General features: G+C 41.8%; 1 long non-coding RNA gene across 1 annotated transcript in view; it reads right to left on the reverse strand.

Moving 5' to 3' along the window:
• Nucleotides 1–21,062, reverse strand: part of LOC132829641 (uncharacterized) — a 50,852-nt gene extending 29,790 nt beyond the window's left edge. The window contains exon 1 of the long non-coding RNA XR_009646248.1: nucleotides 20,972–21,062. This is a non-coding gene — a long non-coding RNA (uncharacterized LOC132829641). The remainder of the gene's footprint in view (nucleotides 1–20,971) is intronic.
• Between the last annotated feature and the right edge of the window lie 2,213 nt (nucleotides 21,063–23,275).

The following is a 23,275-nucleotide window of genomic DNA, read 5'->3' on the forward strand; positions in this document are numbered from 1 at the left end:
CTCCAGCAGCAAATAAATTGAGACTGGGTCAGAGTCAAGTAATGTGATAGAAGGCAGTCTTGACAATGGAACAGATTTGATTTGAACATTATCCCCATGTCAAACACAACACCAAGGTTCCTGATATTCTAGATCACAGGGGGTCAGGCAACATCCATGGAGAGAACGTAAGCTTAACATTTCGAGTCTAGATGACTCTTCATCAGAGCTGATATCATCTACACTGGAAATGTTAGCTTGCTCTCTCTCCATGGATGCTCTTTAACCCACTGTGATCACCAGCATTTGTTGTCTTCAGTACAGACTCCAACATCTGCAGTAATTTGCTGTTACAGATGTTCTGGTTCAGCTTTGGGCAATTGCCAGGAAAAGTGACAGAAATAATGGGAAAGAAAGGAGATTGTGGTGGACAGGAAAGCCAATTCTTCCCAATATTTGTCTGGGTGAAATTGCTGCCTATCAAATATCAGGCGTCAGACAAGTGGTGCATCAAATAGTGAAACAATGGAAATGTCAAGAGGAGCTGTGCAATTAGTCCTGAATGATTCGGTATACAGCATATGTATAGATTCTGTTATTTGATTATGTTGCCACAAGTCAGTGTGTCATTAGAAATAATACAGGGCCAAGGATAGGACTGAACTGGTCCTCACTCTGAACAACTTCTCTTTCCAATCCTCCCACTTCCTCCAAACCAAAGGAGTAGCCATGGGCACCTGCATGGGCCCCAGCTATGCCTGCCTCTTCGTAGGATATGTGGAACAGTCCATCTTCCACAGCTACACTGGCACCACCCCCCACCTTTTCCTCCGCTACATCGATGACTGTATCGGCGCTGCCTCGTACTCCCACGAGGAGGTTGAACAGTTCATCCACTTTACCAACACCTTCCATCCCGACCTCAAATTCACCTGGACTGTCTCAGACTCCTCCCTCCCCTTCCTAGACCTCTCCATTTCTATCTCGGGCGACTGATCAACACAGACATTTACTATAAACCAACCAACTCCCACAGCTACCTGGACTACACCTCCTCCCACCCTGAACCCTGTAAAAGCGCCATCCCATATTCCCAATTCCTTTGTCTCCGCCGCATCTGCTCCCAGGAGGACCAGTTCCAACACCGCACAGCCCAGATGGCCTCCTTCTTCAAAGACCGCAATTTACCCCCAGACGTGGTCGACGATGTTCTCCATCACATCTCCTCCACTTCCCGCTCCTCCGCCCTTGAGCCCTGCCCCTCCAATCGCCACTAGATCAGAACCCCACTGGTCCTCACCTACCACCCCACCAACCTCCATATACATTGTATCATCCGTCGTCATTTCCGCCACCTCCAAACGGACCCCACCACCAAGGATATAATTCCCGAAAGGATCACTCCCTCCGTGACTCTCTCGTCAGGTCCACACCCCCCACCAACCCAACCACCACTCCTGGCACCTTCCCTGCAACCGCAAGAAATGCAAAATGTGCGCCCACACCTCCCCCCTTACTTCCCTCCAAGGCCCCAAGGGATCCTTCCATATCTGCCACAAATTCACCTGCACCTCCACACACATCATTTACTGCATCCGCTGCACCCGATGTGGCCTCCTCTATATTGGGGAGACAGGCCGCCTACTTGCGGAACGTTTCAGAGAACACCTCTGGGACACCCGGACCAACCAACCCAACCACCCCGTGGCTCAACACTTCAACTCCCTCTCCCACTCCACCAAGGACATGCAGGTCCTTGGACTCCTCCATCGTCAGACCATAGCAACACGACAGCTGGAGGAAGAACGACTCATCTTCTGCCTAGGAACCCTCCAACCACAAGGGATGAACTCAGATTTCTCCAGTTTCCTCATTTCCCCCTCCCTCCACCTTGTCCCAGTAAAATCCCTTGAACTCAGCACCACCTTCCTAACCTGCAATCTTCTTCCTGACCTCTCCGCCCCCACCCCACTCCGACCTATCACCCTCACCTTATCACCCTCACCTTAACCTCCTTCCATCTATCGCATTTCCAATGCCCCTCCCCCAAGTCCCTCCTCCCTACCTATTATCTTAGCCAGCTTGGCACACTTTCCTCATTTCTGAAGAAGGGCTAATGCCCGAAACATCGATTTTCCTGCTCCTTGGATGCTGCCTGACCTGCTGCGCTTATCCAGCAACACATTTTCAGCTCTAGTCTCCAGCATCTGCAGACCTCACTTTCTCCTAAGAATAGGAGTAGGCCATTCAGCCCATTGAACCTATACCTCCATTCAGTGCAATCGTGACTGATTACACACTTCAATGCTTTTTACCCACCCCATCTCCATATCAATGTATGCTACTAGTAATCAAAATTCGATTAATCTCCACCTTAAGCATAGTCACAAAGAACAAAGAAAATTTACAGCCCAGGAACAGGCCCTCCGGCCCTCCAAGCCTGAGCCGATCCAAATCTACTGTCTAAACCGTCGCCCAATTCCTAAGCATCTGTATCACTCTGCTTCCCACCTACTCATGTCTCTGTCCAGATGCATCTTAAATGAATCTACCCTGTGCCTCTACCACCTCTGCTGGCAATGTGTTCCAAATGCCCAGCACCCTCTCTGTGAAGTACTTGCCGTGTGTATCCCCCTTAAAATTCCCACCTCTCACCTCGAACAAATAAACGTACTGAGCCTCCACAACCCTTTGTGAGAGAGAATTCCAAAGGTTCACAACTCTCTGAGTGAGAAAACAATTCTCCACATCTCAGACATCCTCCATAGTTTAAAATTATACCCCCTGATTCTGGACTCCCTAACCAGGGGAATGTCTTGACTGCATCTTCCATGTCTATTCCTTCAAGTATTTCATGAATTTCATTGAGATAAACTCACATTCTTTGGCACTCTCAGAGAAGTCCAGCCCCAGTTTGCTCAGTCTCTTTTCATAGAACAGTCCTCCTAGCTCTGGTGAACATTTGTTGCACTCCCTCTGCAGCAATAATATTTTCCTGAAATAAGGAGATCATAAACACTACGTACTATTCCAGAGGTGGTCTCACCAACCTCCTATAAAATTAAAATGGCACTTCATGACTCCTGTACTCAAATTCTCTTGCAATAATGGCTAACCTTCTATTAGCCTGGTTAATCAGTGGCTGCATTTGTATGTTATAGAGTCATAGAGATGTACAGCATGGAAACAGACCCTTCGGTCCAACCCGTCCATGCTGACCAGCTATCCCAACCCAATCTTGTCCACCTGCCAGCACCCGGCCCATATCCCTCCAAACCCTTCCTATTCATATATCCATCCAAATGCCTCTTAAATGTTGCAATTGTACCAGCCTCCACCACTTCCTCTGGCAGCTCATTCCATACAATTACCACCCTCTGTGTGAAAAGGTTGCCCCTTAGGTCTCTTTTATATCTTTCCCCTCTCACCCTAAACCTATGTCCTGTAGTTCTGGACTACCCCACTCCAGGGAAAAGACTTTGTCTATTTACCCTATCCATACCCCTCATAATTTTGTAAACCTCTATAAGGTCACCCCTCAGCCTCCGATGCTCCAGGGAAAACAGCCCAGCCTGTTCAGCCTCTCCCTGTAGCTCAAATCCTCCAACCTTGGCAACATCCTTGTAAATCTTTTCTGAACCCTTTCAAGTTTTACAACATCGTTCCAATAGGAAGGAGACCAGAATTGTGTGCAATATTCCAACAGTGGCCTCACCAATGTCCTGTACAGCTGCAATATGACCTTCTGACTCCTGTACTCAATACTCTGACCAATAAAGAAAATCAGACCAAACGCCTTCTTCACTATCCTATCTACCTGTGACTCCACTTTCAAGGAGCTATGAACCTGCATTCCAAGGTCTCTTTGTTCAGCAACACTCCCTAGGACCTTACCATTAAATGTATAATTCCTGCTAAGATTTGCTTTCCCAAAATACAGCATCTCGTATTTATCTGAATTAAACTCCATCTGCCACTTCTCAGCCCATTAGCCCATCTGGTCCAGATCCTGTTGTAATCTGAGGTAAGCCTCTTTGCTGGCCACTACATCTCCAATTTTGGTGTCATCTGCAAACTTACTAACTGTACTTGTTATGCTTGCATCCAAACCATTTATGTAAATGACAAAAAGTAGAGGGCCCAGCACAGATCCTTGTGGCACTCCACTGGCCTCCAGTCTGAAAAACAACCCTCCACCACCACCCTCTGTCTTCTACCTTTGAGCCATTTCTGTATCCAAATAGCTAGTTTTCCCTGTATTTTGTGAGATCTAACCTTGGCTAACCAGTCTTGACCTTTAATGACTCATTGACAAGGACATCTTAATCCCTTTGTACATCTACACAGTATCCAACCAGCCATTTAAGAAATATTGCTTTAATGTTCCTAACCAGCCTCCTATGGTGGATTTTATTAAAATTTATCTGAAAATCTAAGTATACTGTATCAATTGGTTCTCCTTTAGCAAATTTGTTCATAACATTTTAAAACAAACTCTCAAGTTAATCAAACAGGATTTCCATTCACAAATCCATGCAACTTTGCCCAATCAAGTTATAATACATCTTATTCTTTATAATAGTTTCTAGCCAGTTTCCTATTGCTGATTTAAGGCTAACTGGTCTGTATTTGTCGTTTTCTCTCTCGCTCCCGTCTTAAGTAGTAGGTCACATTTGTTACTTTCTAATCAAGGGGAAACATTCCAGAAACTATAGAGTTTTGGAAGATAAACACCAATATATCTACTATCTCTAGTGGTTTCTTTGATATAGCTCATTAGTTCATGCTGATATATTGTCTTTCAGTATTATTAATTTCTCCAGTTCAGCCATCTTATTGATGCTAATTTCCTTCTGCACCTCATTTGCCCTAGCTATTTGGATCTTTAATTTTGAGAGATTTTTGGTATCCTCCTCAGTGAAAACAGACACAAAGTAATCATTTAACTTCTTTGTCATTTCTTATTTATTACCCATTATGCTGCCACGCAGTGCCAGGGACCCAGGTTCGATTCCACTCTTGGGCGACTGTCTGTTTGGAGTTTGCACATTCTTCCTGTGTCTGCGTGGGTTTCCTCCAGCTGCCCCAGTTTTCTCCCATATTCCAAAGATGCACAGATTAGAATGGTTTCACCATGCTTAATTGTCCATAGTTTCCAGGCATGTACAGGCTAGGTGGGTTAGCCATAGGCAATGCAGGGTTATGGGGGATAAAAAAGGAGCTGGCTTTCCGTGGGATGCTCTTCAGAAGGTCAGTTCAGACTCAGAATGGTCTCTTTCTACACAGTTGGGATTCTATAATTCTATTCCATGATTCTATGATTATAAATTGACCCTGTCAGAGTTTTAGTTAAATGTTAGCATTTTATGCGCCTGTAGAATATTTTACAGTATGTTTTTATAATTTTTTTTAACTAAATTACATTTGTATTCTATTCTATATTCCCTTATCATTTCTTGGTCCATCTTTGCTGTATTCTATTAATCAACAAATCCAAAGGTGCAATCTGCCAGGCTAACTATTGGCATTCCAAGTTCAACGAAGACCAATTTTGAATTGGACTATTAAACCAGTTTTGATACTTAGAAACTGCCACTCATCTGACAGAATCATCAATTGTATTTGTAAACAAAATGAGCTGGAGTGACAGTCCTTGATATTAAGGCAGCATTTAATTGAGTGTGACATCAAGGATCCCTAATAAACTTACCCAGTGGGAATCAGGGGAAAATCTCTCTACTGAGCAAAGTCATTAACTAGCAAAGAGGAAGATACCAACATACAAATTAGGAATAACAGTAGGTTATTCAGCTCCTGAGCCTCCTCCATCATTCAGAAGGTTATGGCTGACCTGATAACTCCACATCATCACTTACCACCCACTCCTGCCAATAACTTCAGTCTTCTTAATATCCAAAAATATCTTAAAAACAATATTTTAATAATCTTAATAACATTATTTCTCAGTATTTTGAGAAAGAGGGTTTCAAAGGCACAGGCCGTTCTGTGATGTAAAACTGTGACCCCAGTTCCAGATTCTCCCACAGGGAGAAGTGTTTATCACACATCCACCCGTAAAGATTCCTGGAGATTGTACATGTTTCAATCAAATTGGTCTTACTCTTTCTAACTCTAGCAGATGCAAGCCTAGCCTATTTAACTTTGCCTCATTACACCTTGTATGTTCTAGGTATGGTCTGGAATGTCTCTATGAACTGCTTCCATCCTTAAATAAGGAGACCAGTTCTGGACACTGTCCTGCAGATGTGGACTCACCAACACCTTGTTTAACTGAAGCAGATAATCTCCATATTTTTGTATTCAATTTCTCTTGTAATAAGCAGTTAATTTCTAGCAGGGATGTTTGTATCACCCTATAGACATGGATGAGGTGCCAGAGGACTGGAGGGTGGCTAATATAATGCCTTTATTTAAGAAAGGCTGTAAGGAGAAGCCTGGGAAGTATAGACCTGTGAGTCTGACATCAGCGTTGGGTAAGTTATTGGAGGGGATTCTGAGAGATAGGATTTACATACATTTGGAGAGGCAAGAACAGATGAAGGATAGTCAGCATGGCTTTCTGCGTGGGAAATTGTGTCTCACAAATTTAATTGAGGTTTTTGAGGAGTAACCAAAAAGATTGAGGGTAAAGCAGTAGATGTTGTCAGGGTGAGCTTGCCTATTTGATACAAAATTGGCTTGAATGTAGGATACAAAGGGCAGTGGTGGAAGTTGATTTTTGGACAGGAGGCCTATGACCAGTGATGTTCTGATTGATTGATTAATTTATTGCTGTCACGTGTACTGAGATGCAATGAAAAGTGTTGTTTTGCGTGTTATACAGGCAGATCATACTATACAAAGTGCATCAGGGTAGCAGAACAGAACAAAGAAGATAGTGCTACAGCTGCAGAGCAGGTGCAGAGAGAGAGATTAGAGCTGGATCCACTATTGTTTGTTATAAACAATTTGGATGAGAATATAGGAAGCACAGTTAGTAAGTTTGTGGATGACATTAAAATTGGAGGTATAGTAGACAGTGAAAAAGATTATCTAAGATACAAAGGGATCTTGATCAATTGGGTTAATTGGCCAATTGGCCAAAGAAAGACAATTGGAGTCCAAATTTAATAAATGCAAGGTGTCGCACTTTGGTATGATGAACAAGGCCAAGGCTTATACAATTAATGGTAGAGCCCTGGACAGTCTTGTAGATCAGAGGCACCTAGAGGTTCTGGTATATAGTTGATTGAAAGTTGTGTCACAGACAGACAAAATGGTGAAGAAGATGTTTGGAATGCTTGCCTTCATTGTTCAGACCACTGAGGTTAGGAGTCAGGATATCAACTCCAAGTCCATTTCACCCAATAAGGTTCTTATTCCTTTACAATTAGACACATTTAGGTTTAGCATTGTTGTTGACCCAAGTTTATCACCAAACTGAATGATAAATGTTACCACATTATGGTTATTGTTTCCAAGGGGACCTTTCTCTTTGAGATAATTTATTAAACCTGCCCCGTTACACAATACCAGCTCCAAAATAACCTGACCCCGATTGGATCCACCATATTTTGTTGGAGGAAACTGCCCTGAATATGCGCGATGAATTCTTCTTCATGGTTACCCCTGCCAATTTGTTTCTTCCAATTGATGCGAAAAATAAATCATCCTTGAATAATATACTGTCTTTTTTACATGCCCTTATTATTTATTCTCTTTCTACAGTATAGCTATTGTCAGGGGCCTATGGACTAATCCCAACAATATTTTCTTCCTCGGTTATTTCTTAGCTCCACCCAAATAGATTTAACATTTTTAAATCCAAAATTATTTCTTGCTGTTGTACTTGTTCCACCTCACACTACCAATGCCACCCCACTACATTTTCCTTCCCGCCTGTTCTCTCAAAATACTACATACCAATCTGTAGTAACCATGTCTATGTAATGGCTACAAGATCATACCCATTGACCTCCTATTTGTGCCCTTCATTCACATGGTTTCTTCTGAATAATTTTACCTTCTTCCCATTTTTACACCTTTGACTCTATTTGCAGCTTAGCTTATTCATTCAATGCCTTGACTTTATTTATGTTATGATAGTTTAACCGTAGCTTAATTAGCAAACTCAAAATTAGTTTCTTGGAGGTTTTGCTTTCTAATTTAATTCTTAACTGTTAAAATTCTTTCAGCAGAATACCTTTTCTAGCCCTATCACTGGTGCCAACGTGGATGACAACAACTGGATCCCTTCCCACTCCCAGATTCCTCTCCAATCCTGAGGGGATTCCCTGACTGGCACAAAACAGGCAACTCAGCCTTTGGGACTCATGCTGATGGCTGCAGCAAACAGAATTGATTCCCATAACTAGATTTGTCCCCTAGTCACTAGCCCCAGCACTGCTCTTCGGAGGGTCAGTGCAGATTTGATGGGCTGAATGGCTTCTTTCTACACTGTAAGGATTCTATGATACTGCCAATACCATTCCTATTTCTCCTCCCACTCAAATACCCCCATACCCCAATTCCATGGACCCTGCAGACCACACAGCTTTCAAGAACCTTGTGACTGTTGGGTGTTTGGATGTTAGCTCCGTTGGCTGGACAGTTTGTTTACAATGCAGAGTTGACCCCAACAGTGTAGGTCCCATTCCTGTACTGGCTAAGGTCACCATGAAGTGTTCTCCTTCTCAATCTTGCCACTCACCTGAGGCATGGTAACCCTCAGGTTAAAGTCATCACCAGTCACCTCTCTGTCTGTTGAGAAAGTGGGACTATGATGACTTTACCTTATATGCTTTCAGTGTAAAATGTCTCTCTGAGCCTAGAGCCTTAGCTGTTTTTTATTCCCTGGAATCTTTGTTGGGGCTGGGTGGAAGCCCAGCTAAAGATTGGCAACTACTAACTTTAAACTGTAGGTTTCAGTTTAACGTCAACTACAAACTAAATTAGACTAAATGCAGTTATGCAAAATAAAGATTTAGATTTTCTTACACAACCGAGACACATTAATAGAGAAATCTTTGTGGTGATAGCATCATCTTGATGAGTGCTGTCGGTTGTGATGTAGAAATGATCATGTGTTTTTTTTTAGATACAAGATGTAAACTTCACACAGATTGGTTCAATTTCAGATTCATCTGAAGTAGAAAGTGAGCTTCAAGAAGCAAAGGAAAAAGTAAGAACACTAGAGAAAGAGGTAAATCACTTCAGATAATGTTAAAGTGAATGATTAATTCTCAATAATTTTCATTATATAAAACATATAACAAAATTTATATCTCTATCAAAGTTAGTAAATGAGTGTGGAAGCATATTTTCAAAAACACTTTGTGTTTGATCTTGCATGCTTATTTCTTGCTTACTTTAAATTCTACTGTACTTAGCATTGAATTGTGAAATAAGCTAAAACTGTGATAAATTTACATTAATGCCTTACCAATACTATAGCTACAAGAGCAAGTCAGAGGCTAGGATCTTTCTGTGGCAGATAACTCAACTCCTGATTCCTCAATGCTGATCCACCAACTACAAGGTACAGTTGAGGATTGTGATGGAATACTTTCCCTTCACTTGGATGAGTGCGGCTCCAACAATACACAAGAATTTGACACCATTGAGAACATTAATTGGCTTACCATCCATCTGGTACGTGTATGGAATGAGCTGCCAGAGGATGTGGTGGAGGCTGGTACAATTGCAACATTTAAGAGGCACTTGGATGGGTATATGAATAGGAAGGGTTTGGAGGGATATGGGCCGGGTGCTGGCAGGTGGGACTAGATTGGGTTGGAATATCTGGTCGGCATGGACTGGTTGGACTGAAGGGTTTGTTTCCATGCTGTAATCTCTATGACTCTATGACCTTAATCATTTACTACACCCATCATCAATGCACAGTTGAATGTGATAAACAAATATGCTAAGCTTACATATGTGTAGTCATAAAGGAATGAGGACTGTGTTGGGTAGAATAGATTTTTAAAGGAGTTTAGCAGAAAAGATATTCCAGGAATGATGACAGACATTTAAGAAAACATTGTATCGCTTGCAATAGAGATATATCCCAATGAGGAAAGAGGATTCTAGGAAGGGCCTGATTGAAACATAAGATTCCTGAAGTGTAGTTGCTGAGAGGTTGTTTCACTTTGTGGGAAACTAGGATCCGAGTGCATTATTACATCCATAAAACGCACTACATCATCTCTCCAAGGCTTCTTCCACAGCACCTTCCTGGTATGGTGGCTCAGTGGTTAGCATTGCTGCCTCACAGCACCAGGGACCCAGGTTCAACTCCAGTCTCGGGTGACTATCTGTGTGGAGTTTGCATATTCTCCCAACTGTGCACTGGTTTCCTCTGAGTGCTCCAGTTTCCTTTCACAGTCCAAAGATGTGCATGCTAAATTGCCCATGGTATCCAGGGATGTGTTGGTTAGAAGCATTAGTCAGGGGGAATGTAGGAGAATGTGTCTGGGTGGGATACTCTTCAGAAGGGCGGTGTGGATTTGTTGGGCCAAATGGCCTGTTTCCACACTGTAGGGGTTCTATAAAAAGAAAACATGTGGCTCTACCACTTTAAAGGACAAGCACAGAAAATGTATGGGAACATAACAATTTCTAGACTCCCCTTCAAGCCATCCACCATCCTAAGTTGGACCTATGTCACCGTTCCTTCATTGCTGCTGGGTCAATATCCTGGAGCTCCCTTCCTAACCACACTGGGAATACCGACTGCACTTGGACAATTGTGGTCAGAAGGTAGTTAGCCTCTAACTTTTCAAGGACAATAAATTCTGCCCTAGCCACAGATCCCATGAACAAATGCATATTAAAAAATATATAAAAACAGAAGTGCTGGAGAAACTTAGCCGTGTGGCAGCAGCATCTGTGGAGACAGAAAGCAGAGGTAATGTTTCGGGTCCAGAAGCCCTTCCTCAGACCTACTGAGTTCCTCCGGCAATTTCTGTTTGTGTTTCGTATTTCCAACGCTGACTGTTCTTTGTTGTTTTAAAAAATACAATTTCATCACCAAATAATAGAAATCAACACATAAAATGGGACAGAGATTGCATTTCAGTTTATGTAGCGATGATAGCTAAACCTACATTAAGCAGGAATACTAATCCATTTTGAACTGATTTTGATTTTACTTCATGTACTCAGTTTCACATGGGTGGATGAAAGAGATCAAATTTGCTTTTAATACCAAATGTACTGTTTGAACATATGCTCTTGAAGATTACTGTGATTTGCAGCATCTTTTCATTTTGCATACTAGGGCAGTAGGGGTTTGTGCTTATCCCGAGTAATCCGAAAGCCTGGAATAATTCTCTGGCTGTGTGAGTATAGATTCTTCCAAGGCAGCTAAGGAAGTGAAGTTCAGTTATTGAGTGGGATCAATAACTTACAACACTTAAGCCACAGAAACAAAGCTGAGAATATAAAGTAAAATATGATCATGGAAGAGTTCAGAAATAGCATTCCAGAAAACTTAAAAGCTTATTTACATGAGGACTAAATATTCAAGATCAAAGAAGTAGTGGTTCTCGTAGATGTCTAAGATATTGCAGTTACAGGCAGGGAGATGGTGTTCTGGAAATTATAGAATCCCTATCATGTGGAAGCAGGCCACTCAGCCTATTGAGTCCATACCAAACCTCTGAAGAGCAGTCTACCCAGATCCACCCCTCTACTGTACCCTACTCTTGTAGTCCTGCATTTTCCATGGCTAATCCACCTAGCCTGCACATTGTTGGACTGTGGGAGGAAACAGGTGGGTTGTGTAAATGTGTAAATTCCACACAGGCTGTCACCTGTGGATGGAATCAAACCACCATCCCTGGAGCTGTGAGGCAGCAGTGCTAACCACCTGGCCACTTGGAAACTGGAGGAATACAAAATCTGTGGATGGAAGAGCTACTGGTTGTTTAGAACAGACAGAAGGGCACCAGATTTATGAAGGAGAAAGGCTGGAATGAAGAAATGATAGAAAGAACATGTTTCATTATAATAAGACTGGACATTCCAAACCTTAGTTGTTGGAAGTTTAATGGGAAACCAATTGCCGCAGTAGGAATGTCTAAGTAATCTTCAGCAAGGGAGCATCAGGTAGCTGTAATACAAGGGGAACATGTTTCCATAGAACGTACAAAGAGAGAGATAGCTCATGAAGATTCCTTTCTGAACATGGACAAGGAAAATCAGACGGTTGGAGGTCATTGCATATATTCAAGGCATAGTAAAATAGATTTTTGCTGAACAAGAGAGTTAAACGTTATGGGGAAATACAGGGAAGTGGAGTTGAGACCTAAAAACAGATCGGTCATGATCTTATTGAATGACAGAACAGGTTCAAGGACAATATGGTCTGTTCCTGCTCCTAATTCTTTTATTCTCCGAACTGAGATCAATGCCAGGAATTCACTTTCCAATTTTTAGAACTATCTGTTGTCACTTTGCGTTAAAGGTGAATTTTAGAACATAGAACATAGAACATTACAGCACAGTACAGGCCCTTCGGCCATCAATGTTGCACTGACCTGTGAAATCAACCTGAAGCCCATCTAACCTACACTATTCCATTCTCATCCAAATACCTATGCAATAATGTCCGTGAAGTTGGTGAGTCTACTACTGTTGCAGGCGGTGTGTTCCATGCCCCAACTACTCTCTGAGGAAAGAAACTTCCTCTGACATCTTTCCTATATTAATCATCCCTCAAGTTAAAGTTATGTCTCCTTGTGCTAGCTATCACCATCAAAGGAAAAAGGTTCTCACTGACAACCCTATTTAACCCTCTGATTATCTTATATGTTTCCATTAAGTCACCTCTCAACCTTAGAGTCATAGAGTCATAGAGATGTACAGCATGGAAACAGACCCTTCGGTCCAACCCGTCCATGCCGAGCAGATATCCCAACCCAATCTAGTCCCACCTGCTAGCACCCGGCCCATATCCCTCCAAACCCTTCCTATTCATATACCTATCCAAATGCCTCTTAAATGTTGCAATTGTACCAGCCTCCACCACATCCTCTGGCAGCTCATTCCATACATGTACCACCCTCTGCATGAAAATGTTGCCCCTAAGGTCTCTTTTATTTCTTTCCCCTCTCACCCTAAACCGATGCCCTCTCATTTTGGACTCCCTAACCCCAGGGAAAAGACTTTGTCTATTTATCCTATCCATGCCCCTCATAATTTTGTAAACCTCTATAATGTCACCTCTCAGCCTCCGACGCTCCAGGGAAAACAGCCCCAGCCTGTTCAGCCTCTCCCGATAGGTCAGATCCTCCAACCCTGGCAACATCCTTGTAAATCTTTTCTGAACCCTTTCAAGTTTCACAATAGGAAGGAGACCAGAATTGCACGCAATATTCCGATAGTGGCCTAACCAATGTCAGGTACAGCCGCAACATGACCTCCCAACTCCTGTACTCAGTACTCTGACCAATAAAGGAAAGCATACCAAACTCCTTCTTCACTATCCTATCTACCTGAGACTCCACTTTCAAGGAGCTATGAACCTGCACTCCAAGGTCTCTTTGTTCAGCAACACTCCCTTGAGAGTACGGGAGGTGGGAGGTCATGTTGCGGCATGATTGCTGGGCCTCTTGCTAAGATACTTGTATCATTGATAGTCACAGGTGAGGTGCCGGAAGACTGGAGGTTGGCAAGAAGGACGATAAAGACAAGCCAGGGAACTATAGACCGGTGAGCCTGACCTCAATGGTGGGCAAGTTGTTGGAGGGAATTCTGAGGGACAGGAAGTACATGTATTTGGAAAGGTAAGGACCGATTAGGGATAGTCAACATGGCTTTCTGCGTGGGAAATCATGTCTCACAAACTTGATTGAGTTTTTTGAAGAAGTAACAAAGAAGATTGATGAGGGCAGAGCAGTAGATGTGATCTATATGGAATTCAGAAAGGTGTTCGACAAGGTTTCCCATGGGAGACTGATTAGCAAGGTTAGATCTCATGGAATACAGGGAGAACTAGCCATTTGGATACAGAACTGACTCAAAGGTGGAAGACAGAGGGTGGTGGTGGAGAGTTGTTTTTCAGACTGGAGGCCTGTGACCAGTGGAGTGCCACAAGGATCTGTGCTGTGTCCTCTACTTTTTGTCATTTACGTAAATGATTTATGTGAGCATAAGAGGTACAGTTAGTAAGTTTGTAGATGACATCAAAATTGGAGATGTAGTGGACAGCGAAGAGGGTTACCTTAGATAACAACAGGATCTTGACCAGATGGGCCAATAGGTTGAGAAGTGGCAGATGGAGTTTAATGTAGATAAATCTGAGGTACTGCATTTTGGGAAAGCAAATCTTAGCAGGACGTATACACCTTCTCTCTTATCCCTAACGAAATCAGCCTCAAGTCGCTCAACCTTTCCCCATCATACCAGGCAACAATCCAGCAAATTTCCTCTGAACCCTTTCCAAAGCTTCCACATCCTTCCTATACTGCGGTGACCAGAACTGTACACAATACTCCAAGTGCGGCTGCACCAGAGTTTTGTACAGCTGCAGCATGACCTCCTGGTTCCAAAACCCGATCCCATCACTAATAAGCGCTAACACACCATATGCCTTCTTAACAGCCCAATCAACCTGGGTGGCAACTTTGAGGGATCTATGTACATGGACCATGAGATGTTTCTGCTGATCTGTACTACCAAGAATTTTACTGTTCGCCCAGTACTCTGCATTCCTGTTACTCTTTTTAAAGTGAATCACCACACACTTTTCAGCATTAAATTCCATTTGCCACCTCTCAGCCCAGCTCTGCAGCTTATCTATGTCCCTTTGTAACCTGCAACATCCTTCAGCACTATCCACAACTCTGCCTACCTTAGTGTCATCCACAAATTTACTAACATCCTTCTAGACCCTCATTCAGGTTATCTATAAAAGTGACAAACAGCAGTGGCCCCAAAACAAATCCTTGTGGTACACCACTAGTAACTGAACTCCAGGATGAACATTTCCCATCAACAACCATCCTCTGTTTTCTTTCAGCTAGCCGATTTCTGAACCAAACCGCCAAATCGACCTCAATCCCATGCCTCCGTAATTTGTGCAATAGCCTACTGCGGGGAACCTTATCAAACGTCTTATTGATGTCCATATACACATCAGCGGCATTACCCTCCTCTACCTGTTTGATCACCTTCTCAAAGAACTCAATAAGGTTTGTGATGCACAACCTACCCTTCACAAAATCATGCTGACTATCCCTAATCAACTTATTCCTATTGAAATGATGATAAATCCTATGTCTTATAACCTTTTCTAAGCCTTTACACTCAACAAAGTAAGGCTACATTTTAAAGACAGTTTTATCTTGCAAAGTTCACTGTTTGTAACACATTGTAGCAGAGAGTTTTTGCTGAAATCTGTGGGATGGAAACTAAGAAAAAAATCTTCAGAGATAAAAGTAACATTCCCATGGAATTGTTAAAAATGCAAAGAATAAGTGTGATATTTCAGGGTATGACTGTGGTCCATTGTTTTCTCAAACTGGTTCATATGGCCAGTGGAAACATGTGGGTGTACAGACATGGATTGGTGACATCTCTGCTCAAGAGAAAACAAGTTGTAGACTTGGCAATATCATTTTCTCCAAGAAGTCAAATGTAAAGAAAAGCATTTTCTGAGGTAAATTCACATTCGTTATCTCTTTATGAAGATATGGACATTTTGTAGAGTTCTGAGATTTATAAAATATTTTCCGCTACTCCCCAAAGCACTCCGTAGACACTGAAGTACTTTGGAGGCTTTGTTACTCTTACAATGCAGGGGCTTCTTAACTTATTAATCCAAATATTTAAAAAGTTGTACTAATAGGATGCAACTATCAAGCCAGATTTTGCCATATTTGGCTGTTCCTTTTTGCATATCAGGATGAACATGAACATTTTGCTCATACTTAATTGCTCATACCATCTGTTTCATTGACTGCCTGAGGTTAGCTAGCCATAAGCTATTTGATACGTCATGGTATTTGGCTTACTCTTCCGCTCCAGCTTTGTTTTCGTTATTACATTTCCCCTGAGATTTCTGATGTCTTCTACCTGCTTTATGTCTTCCTTTCTGACGCTCCTCTCTTTTATCCAAAAAAATGTTAATTGTCATTTGTCTTTCATTTTCCTCAATTGTTGCCAGTGGCCCAGCCAGTCAGTTTCTTTTCTGTTATTTGTTCACTCGTGGGGTGTGGGACACGGGCATTTATTGCCCGTTCCTAGTTGCCCCTTGAGAAGGTGATCGTGAACTGGCTTCTCTAACCACTGCAGTGCCATAGGTAGACCCACAATGCCTATAGGGAGAAATTGGTTTGGAATAAAATTATTCCTCATAAAAGGAAAGTTGAAACCAACCATTTCACCTCTTAAATAGAGAATTTTCAATTGTTCTGAGAATCGAGTCATTTTTGAGCAGTTATTATCTGGTTATTATCTATAGACCGGTGAGCTTGACCTTGGTGGTGGGCAAGATGTTGGAGGGAATCCTGAGGGACAGGATGTACATGTATTTGGAAAGGCAAGGACTTATTAGGGATAGTCAACATGGCTTTGTGCATGGGAAATCATGTCTCACAAACTTGATTGAGTTTTTTGAAGAAGTAACAAAGAAGATTGATGAGGGCAGAGCAGTAGATGTGATCTATATGGAATTCAGAAAGGTGTTCGACAAGGTTCCCTATGGGAGACTGATTAGCAAGGTTAGATCTCAATGAATACAGGGAGAACTAGCCATTTGGATACAGAACTGGCTCAAAGGTAGAAGACAGAGGGTGGTGATGGAGGGTTGTTTTTCGGACTGGAGGCCTGTGACCAGTGGAGTGCCACAAGGATCAGTGCTGGGCCTTCTACTTTTTGTCATTTATATAAATGATTTGGATGCGAGCATATGAGGTACAGTTAGTAAGTTTGCAGATGACACCAAAATTGGAGGTGTAGTGGACAGCGAAGAGGGTTACCTCAGATTACAACAGGATCTGCACCAGATGGGCCAATGGGCTGAGAAGTGGCAGATGGAGTTTAATTCAGATAAATGCGAGGTGCTGCATTTTTTAAAAATTAGATTAGATTACTTACAGTGTGGAAACAGGCCCTTCAGCCCAACAAGTCCACACCGACCCCCGAAGCGCAACCCACCCATACCCCTACATTTACCCCTTACCTAACACTACAGGCAATTTAGCATGGCCAATTCACCTGACCCGCACATCTTTGGACTGTGGGAAACCGGAGCACCCGGAGGAAGCCCACGCAGACATGGGGAGAATGTGCAAACTCCACACAGTCAGTCGCCTGAGTTGGGAATTGAACCTGGGTCTCAGGCTCTGTGAGGCAGCAGTGCTAACCACTGTGCCACCATGCCGCCCACGTGGCATTTTGGGAAAGCAAATCTTAGCAGGACTTATACACTTAATGGTAAGGTCCTAGGGAGTGTTGCTGAACAAAGAGACCTTGGAGTGCAGGTTCATAGCTCCTTGAAAGTGGAGTTTCAGGTAGATAGGATAGTGAAGAAGGCGTTTGGTCTGTTTTCCTTTATTGGTCAGAGTATTGAGTACAGGAGTTGGGAGTCATGTTGTGACTGTACAGGACATTGGTTAGGCCACTGTTGGAATATTGCATGCAATTCTGGTCTCCTTCCTATCAGAAAGATGTTGTGAAACTTGAAAGGGTTCAGAAAAGATTTACAAGGATGTTGCCAGGGTTGGAGGATCTGAACTATAGGGAGAGGCTGAACAGGCTTGGGCTGTTTTCCCTGGAGCGTCGGAGGTTGAGGGCTGACCTTATAGAGGTTTACAAAATTATTAGGGGTATGGATAGGATAAATAGACAAAGTCTTTTCCTTGGGGTTGGGGAGTCCAGAACTAGAGGGCACAGGTTTAGGGTGAGAGGGGAAAGATATAAAAGAGACCTAAGGGGTAACTTTTTCATGCAGAGGGTGGTCCATGTATGGAATGAGCTGCCAGAGGATGTGGTGGAGGCTGGTACAATTACAATATTTAAGAGGTATTTGGATGGGTATATGAATAGGAAGGGTTTGGAGGGATATGGGCCGGGTGCTGGCAGGTGGGACTAGATTGGGTTGGGATATCTGGTCGGCATGGACGGGTTGGACCGAAGGGTCTGTTTCCATGCTGTATATCTCTATGACTCTATGGTTAATTAGTTCCCTTCTTTCTCACAGTTCTCCACAGAAATCAAAACACTGCATTTTTATAATTATTATTCCAAATACAGTGACCTATGGATTTATTTACTTTCTTTTCATAGAGCAATTTAACAACTTTTATCTCAACACCCAAGTATTATTTATATCATGGCCTCCAAAACAATAAATGTTGGATTCTGCTAAAGTTTTCAGTCCCAGCAGTCCTGAGCAAAGTCTTTTGCACAGACGAAAATAGAAATGTTTTGAATTTGAAAGAACATTGCACTCCCAAATCTGGAAAATATCAAACACCACTCTGTCACTTGTCACCCCTCCTACCAACTACTTTCCTCGCCAAATACCAAGATAGCTTTTTGAATTTGTTGACAAAATCTCAGACTTTGCATTGCACTGTTGAATTGTAGAAATGTTGCAGCACAATAGGAGGTTTTTTGATCTACTGTGTCCAAGCTATCTCCCAGGATGAATAATGACCAATTCTCCATTTTTGTTTCTGAAGCTGTGCAATTTCTTTCTCACTTTCCAATTTTCTTCAGTTGAATCTGTCTGCACCGTACTTTCAGGTGGAACATTCCAAGTCATAAACATGTGATATATGAAGACAATTTCTTCATGCCACTGCTCCTTCTTCATGAATCACCTCAAACCAACAACATTGATCCATGCTTTGAGAGAAACAATATCTCTCTATCAGCTCTGTCCTGACATCTCATTATCTTGAACACTTCTATCAAATTTCATGTTAATTTTCTCTTTCCAAAGGGAATGGCCTCATTCATGGAATTCTTCACTCTCTCGAACTATTCTGTTTTCTGCAATCTCTCTACCAACTCTCCTAAAGTGTAGCATGGCCTCTCTAGTTGAGGCTATATCAATATTTCATCCAGCTTTATCATAACTTCCTTTGCTTTTGTCTTCTGTACTGCTGTTTATAAAGCCCACCATCCTGTATACTTCATTAACAGCTTTATTTTTCAACTTGCCTTGCCCTGTAAATGATTTGTACTCACAAACTTCCAGGTCTCTCTGCTCCTTCACCTCTTTCGGAATTGTAGCCATAAGCTTAAGTTTATTTTGTTACTCCTGGCTCTCTCTACTAAAATGAGTCACTGCACAGTGGGGTTTCTGTCACCCCAAATTTCCATACATCTCTAATGCTATAATCATCTAATTTAGCTCCTGTTACCTAGCAGCCTACAGATTGACTGTGCTTTCCTGCTGTCACACTCACTTATTAGATATCTCACCTTATGTGTTTTCAGCATCATCTAGCAGTTTCATGTTTGATATTATGTAGCTTTTTGCTCCTCACTAGTGAGTTCTCCTTGATAAATTAGAAATCAAATTTCAATTGACTAGCATGCAGGAAACGGATCTAATCGCTATCCCTTCCTTTGCATTAATTTGTAATGAATTGCAAAGGTACAACCAGAAAGGTCCTTTTAGATTCATGTTATATCTCATTTGGGACATGTTATAATTAAACTCTAACCTGTCACATTGTGAACAGAAGGAAGGTGAAGGTTTGGACATGTTCATTTACTTTTGCAAGCACAACTGAAAGGCCCATTATTATTCTTCATTGCCTGCAGTGGAGGAAGGGTCAAAAAGTGTGGTACTGGAAAAGCACAACTGGTCAGGCAGCATCCAAGGAGCAGGAGAATCGATGTTTCGAGCATAAGCTCTTCATCGCTGAAAGAGTGCAGGGTTAATTGGATGGCACGATTGATCAAATGGCCTGTTTCAGAGGTGAATAATTCCATGATACTATAGCTTGCTATGAAAAGGAGAAGCTGTGTTGATGATGACAGAGAAATTAGCTCATTGTTCATGACAGTGTTCCTGAAATATGCCGCTCACTTTGATGTTGTAAATTGGAGTCTCTGCTTCTGCAGTCACATCGTTGTAAAGTAGTCATAGTTACAATTGAGTTAAAAGCGCAACTGCTATCTGCACTGGGGAGATTAGCATCAATAATTCAGGATAGAACTAGTTTTCACATGGAAAAAGGAGAGCTGATTAGGGGAGATCATGTTTAACTAACTTGCTGGAGTTCTTTTGAAGAGGAAACAAAGAGGGTTATAGAATCATAGTGGTTATAACTTCTAGATAATGATTATGGACCACATATTCCTGATGTGACAGGATGTCTTGTCAGGTGGTTTGAAAAATGCAATAGCGTGAGAAACCTTTATTTGTATAAGAACAGCTTGTCTTAATCCAGATGTTGGGTACTGGTCGATATGCAGAAAGTAGTATAAATCCATAATAAACTTCATGATGAAGCATTAAGGATGAAAAAAAGAGCTATGCCCATGTACAGAACCCATAGAATTGAAGAGGATGGTCAAGACACCTTATGGGCCATTACACCTGATTTTCTTATCCTTTCATGAATTCCTGTTCTTCATCACAATGATGTAGCCTGTTCCAAACCCATCTCCTCACCTTTTCTATAATGTCACAACAAAGCCCATGGTTTCACACAATCATGTATTTATTCAACAGCCATTCCAACAAGATCTGATTGTCTCATTCCTATCTGTGGGACTCTGCTGAATGCAAATTGCTAATATTTGTCTATAAAATATCAGGGATTTAAATTCATTGCTTTGAAGTGTGTGAAAGAATTTTTATGACATTAAAAATGTGTTACAAATTCAAGTTCTTCCTTTAAAAATGTAAAGAAAGAAAACAATAAAAATCAGGAAAATGGAGGATGACTCAGTTAAAGTATGAAGCAAAATGCAACAAAATGAACATTAAATGTAAAAAGAACAATTTCTTAATAAAACTTACCTTCTCCTTTTAAATTGTCTATGAGTTTATAGGATCAGAAGTTCGATTATTTCTTAGCGAGTGAAACCCAAGCTGAAAGTGGAACCTCATGCAAACTCTTAACATTTGGAAAGCAAAAGTTTTTTTTGATATTTAATGAAGTTTGTACACATGAGTATGGCCTTATTTGTTTACAAATTACATCCTGTCTTTTTAAACAGCAATGATTTGGGCTTCCTATTTACAGATTCTGACTTTCGAGGCTCTGCCTGTTTAATGGGACCTCACAAAATGCATATTTTAAAATACTTTAAATACAAGAGGCAACATATTGCCCAAGTCAATGTTTTTAACTGTGTCATCTTTCTGTTACAAATAGTGTCTCAGAAAAAAGTTCAGGAGACATCCCCTGTATATGATCACTTCGCAGGAAAGGAGATATACCAGCATAGTGGGAACAGGATCCGTCTTTGACTGAACTGGGAATGAATATAGCACTGTTTAACTTATTGATTAGCATAACATCAGAAGAGAACCATCGGAATAGGACTTCACAAATGTGCAAACATTGTAGCAGTCACTGTCGCAGCATTTCTCCAGTCAACGTGGGGAATTCATACCTGCCTGGAGATCTAATATTTTCTATCATTGCCTCCAAAATGGATTTCATGCAACTTCTTAAAAATTCCTAAGTTTTCTAAAAAATATATTTAAATATTTATACTTACATTAGAAATTCTGTCAGAACTGAAGGAAAATCTTTTGGTTGTTTCTTTGTCTATGTCAGAGTTACTTTTTTCATACATTGGCTGTTTTTATTGACTTTTCAGCAGAATATAATCACCTTATGTACTGATCAAATTCCATCAAACAATTAAAATGATGAAAAATGACTTAAGACCCATTCTGCACTAGGTTATGCAACCTTACCTTTCCCAACTGTTACATGAGCTCATTGCTGGATGATGGAAAATTGCGATGAATATCTCTGGAAATATAAATTACGCACGATTGTTAGACCAGCAGTAAAACCTCGGTTTGGTCCCATGGTAAGGGCCAGTATTTCTCATTAGCTTAGAAGTCACAGTCTTAGCTGTTCATGCTATTTTTAAATTTTGTTTTTCCACTGGTTGTAAGCATTCTTGGTTTTAATGCTCTATCCACCAAAACTCACAAGTATTTTGCTGCTTTGTTTGTTTATTTCAAAGACATTTCTGTTTAATGTAGAATCTACATTATTTTCTTAAACTAATCTCCAAGCTTATCCTTAACAGAAAAAAACAAGTTTTTATAGAAACTCAGCAGGACTTGCAGAATCTGTCAGGAGAAAGAAAATTAATGTTTCAAGTTGATATGAATCTTACAGCCATAGAGTCATAGAGATGTACAACACGGAAACAGACCCTTTGGTCCAACCCGTACATGCCGACCAGATATCCCAACCCAATCTAGTCCCACCTGCCAGCACCCGGCCCATATCCCTCCAAACCCTTCCTATCCATATACCCATCCAAATGCCTCTTAAATGTTGCAATTGTACCAGCCTCCACCACATCCTCTGGCAGCTCATTCCATACACGTACCACCCTCTGCATGAAAAAGTTGCTCCTTAGGTCTCTTTTGTATCTTTCCCCTCTCACCCTAAACCTATGCCCTCTAGTTCTGGACTCCCCGACCCCAGGAAAAAGACTTTGCTTATTTACCCCATCCATGCCCCTCATAATTGTGTAAACCTCTATAAGGTCACTCCTCAGCCTCCGACGTTCCAGGCAAAACAGCCCCAGCATGTTCAGCCTCTCCCTGTAGCTCAGGTGTACCCGAGATTTCTGTGGGAAGCTAGATAAGTGATTGCTCGGCCTCTTGCTGAGATACTTGTATCATCGATAGTCGCAGGTGAGGTGCCGGAAGACTGGAGGTTGGCAAACTTGGTGCCACTGTTTAAGAAGGGTGGTGAAGACAAGCCAGGGAACTATAGACCGGTAGCCTGACCTCAGTGGTGGAGAAGTTGTTGGAGGGAATCCTGAGGGACAGATGTACATGTATTTGGAAAGGCAAAGACTGATTCGGGATAGTCAACATGGCTTTGTGCGTGGGAAATCATGTCCCTCAAACTAGATTGAGTTTTTTGAAGAAAACAAAGAAGATTGATGAGGGCAGAGCAGTAGATGTGATCTATATGGACTTCAGTAAGGCTTTCGATAAGGTTCCCCATGGGAGACTGATTAACAAGGTTAGATCTCATGGAATACAGGGAGAACTAGCCATTTGGATACAGAACTGGCTCAAAAGTAGAAGACAGAGGGTGGTGGTGTTTTTCAGACTGGA

This window comes from Hemiscyllium ocellatum, chromosome 2 (genome assembly GCF_020745735.1).
Source record: "Hemiscyllium ocellatum isolate sHemOce1 chromosome 2, sHemOce1.pat.X.cur, whole genome shotgun sequence".
Classification (NCBI taxonomy): Eukaryota; Metazoa; Chordata; class Chondrichthyes; order Orectolobiformes; family Hemiscylliidae; genus Hemiscyllium; species Hemiscyllium ocellatum.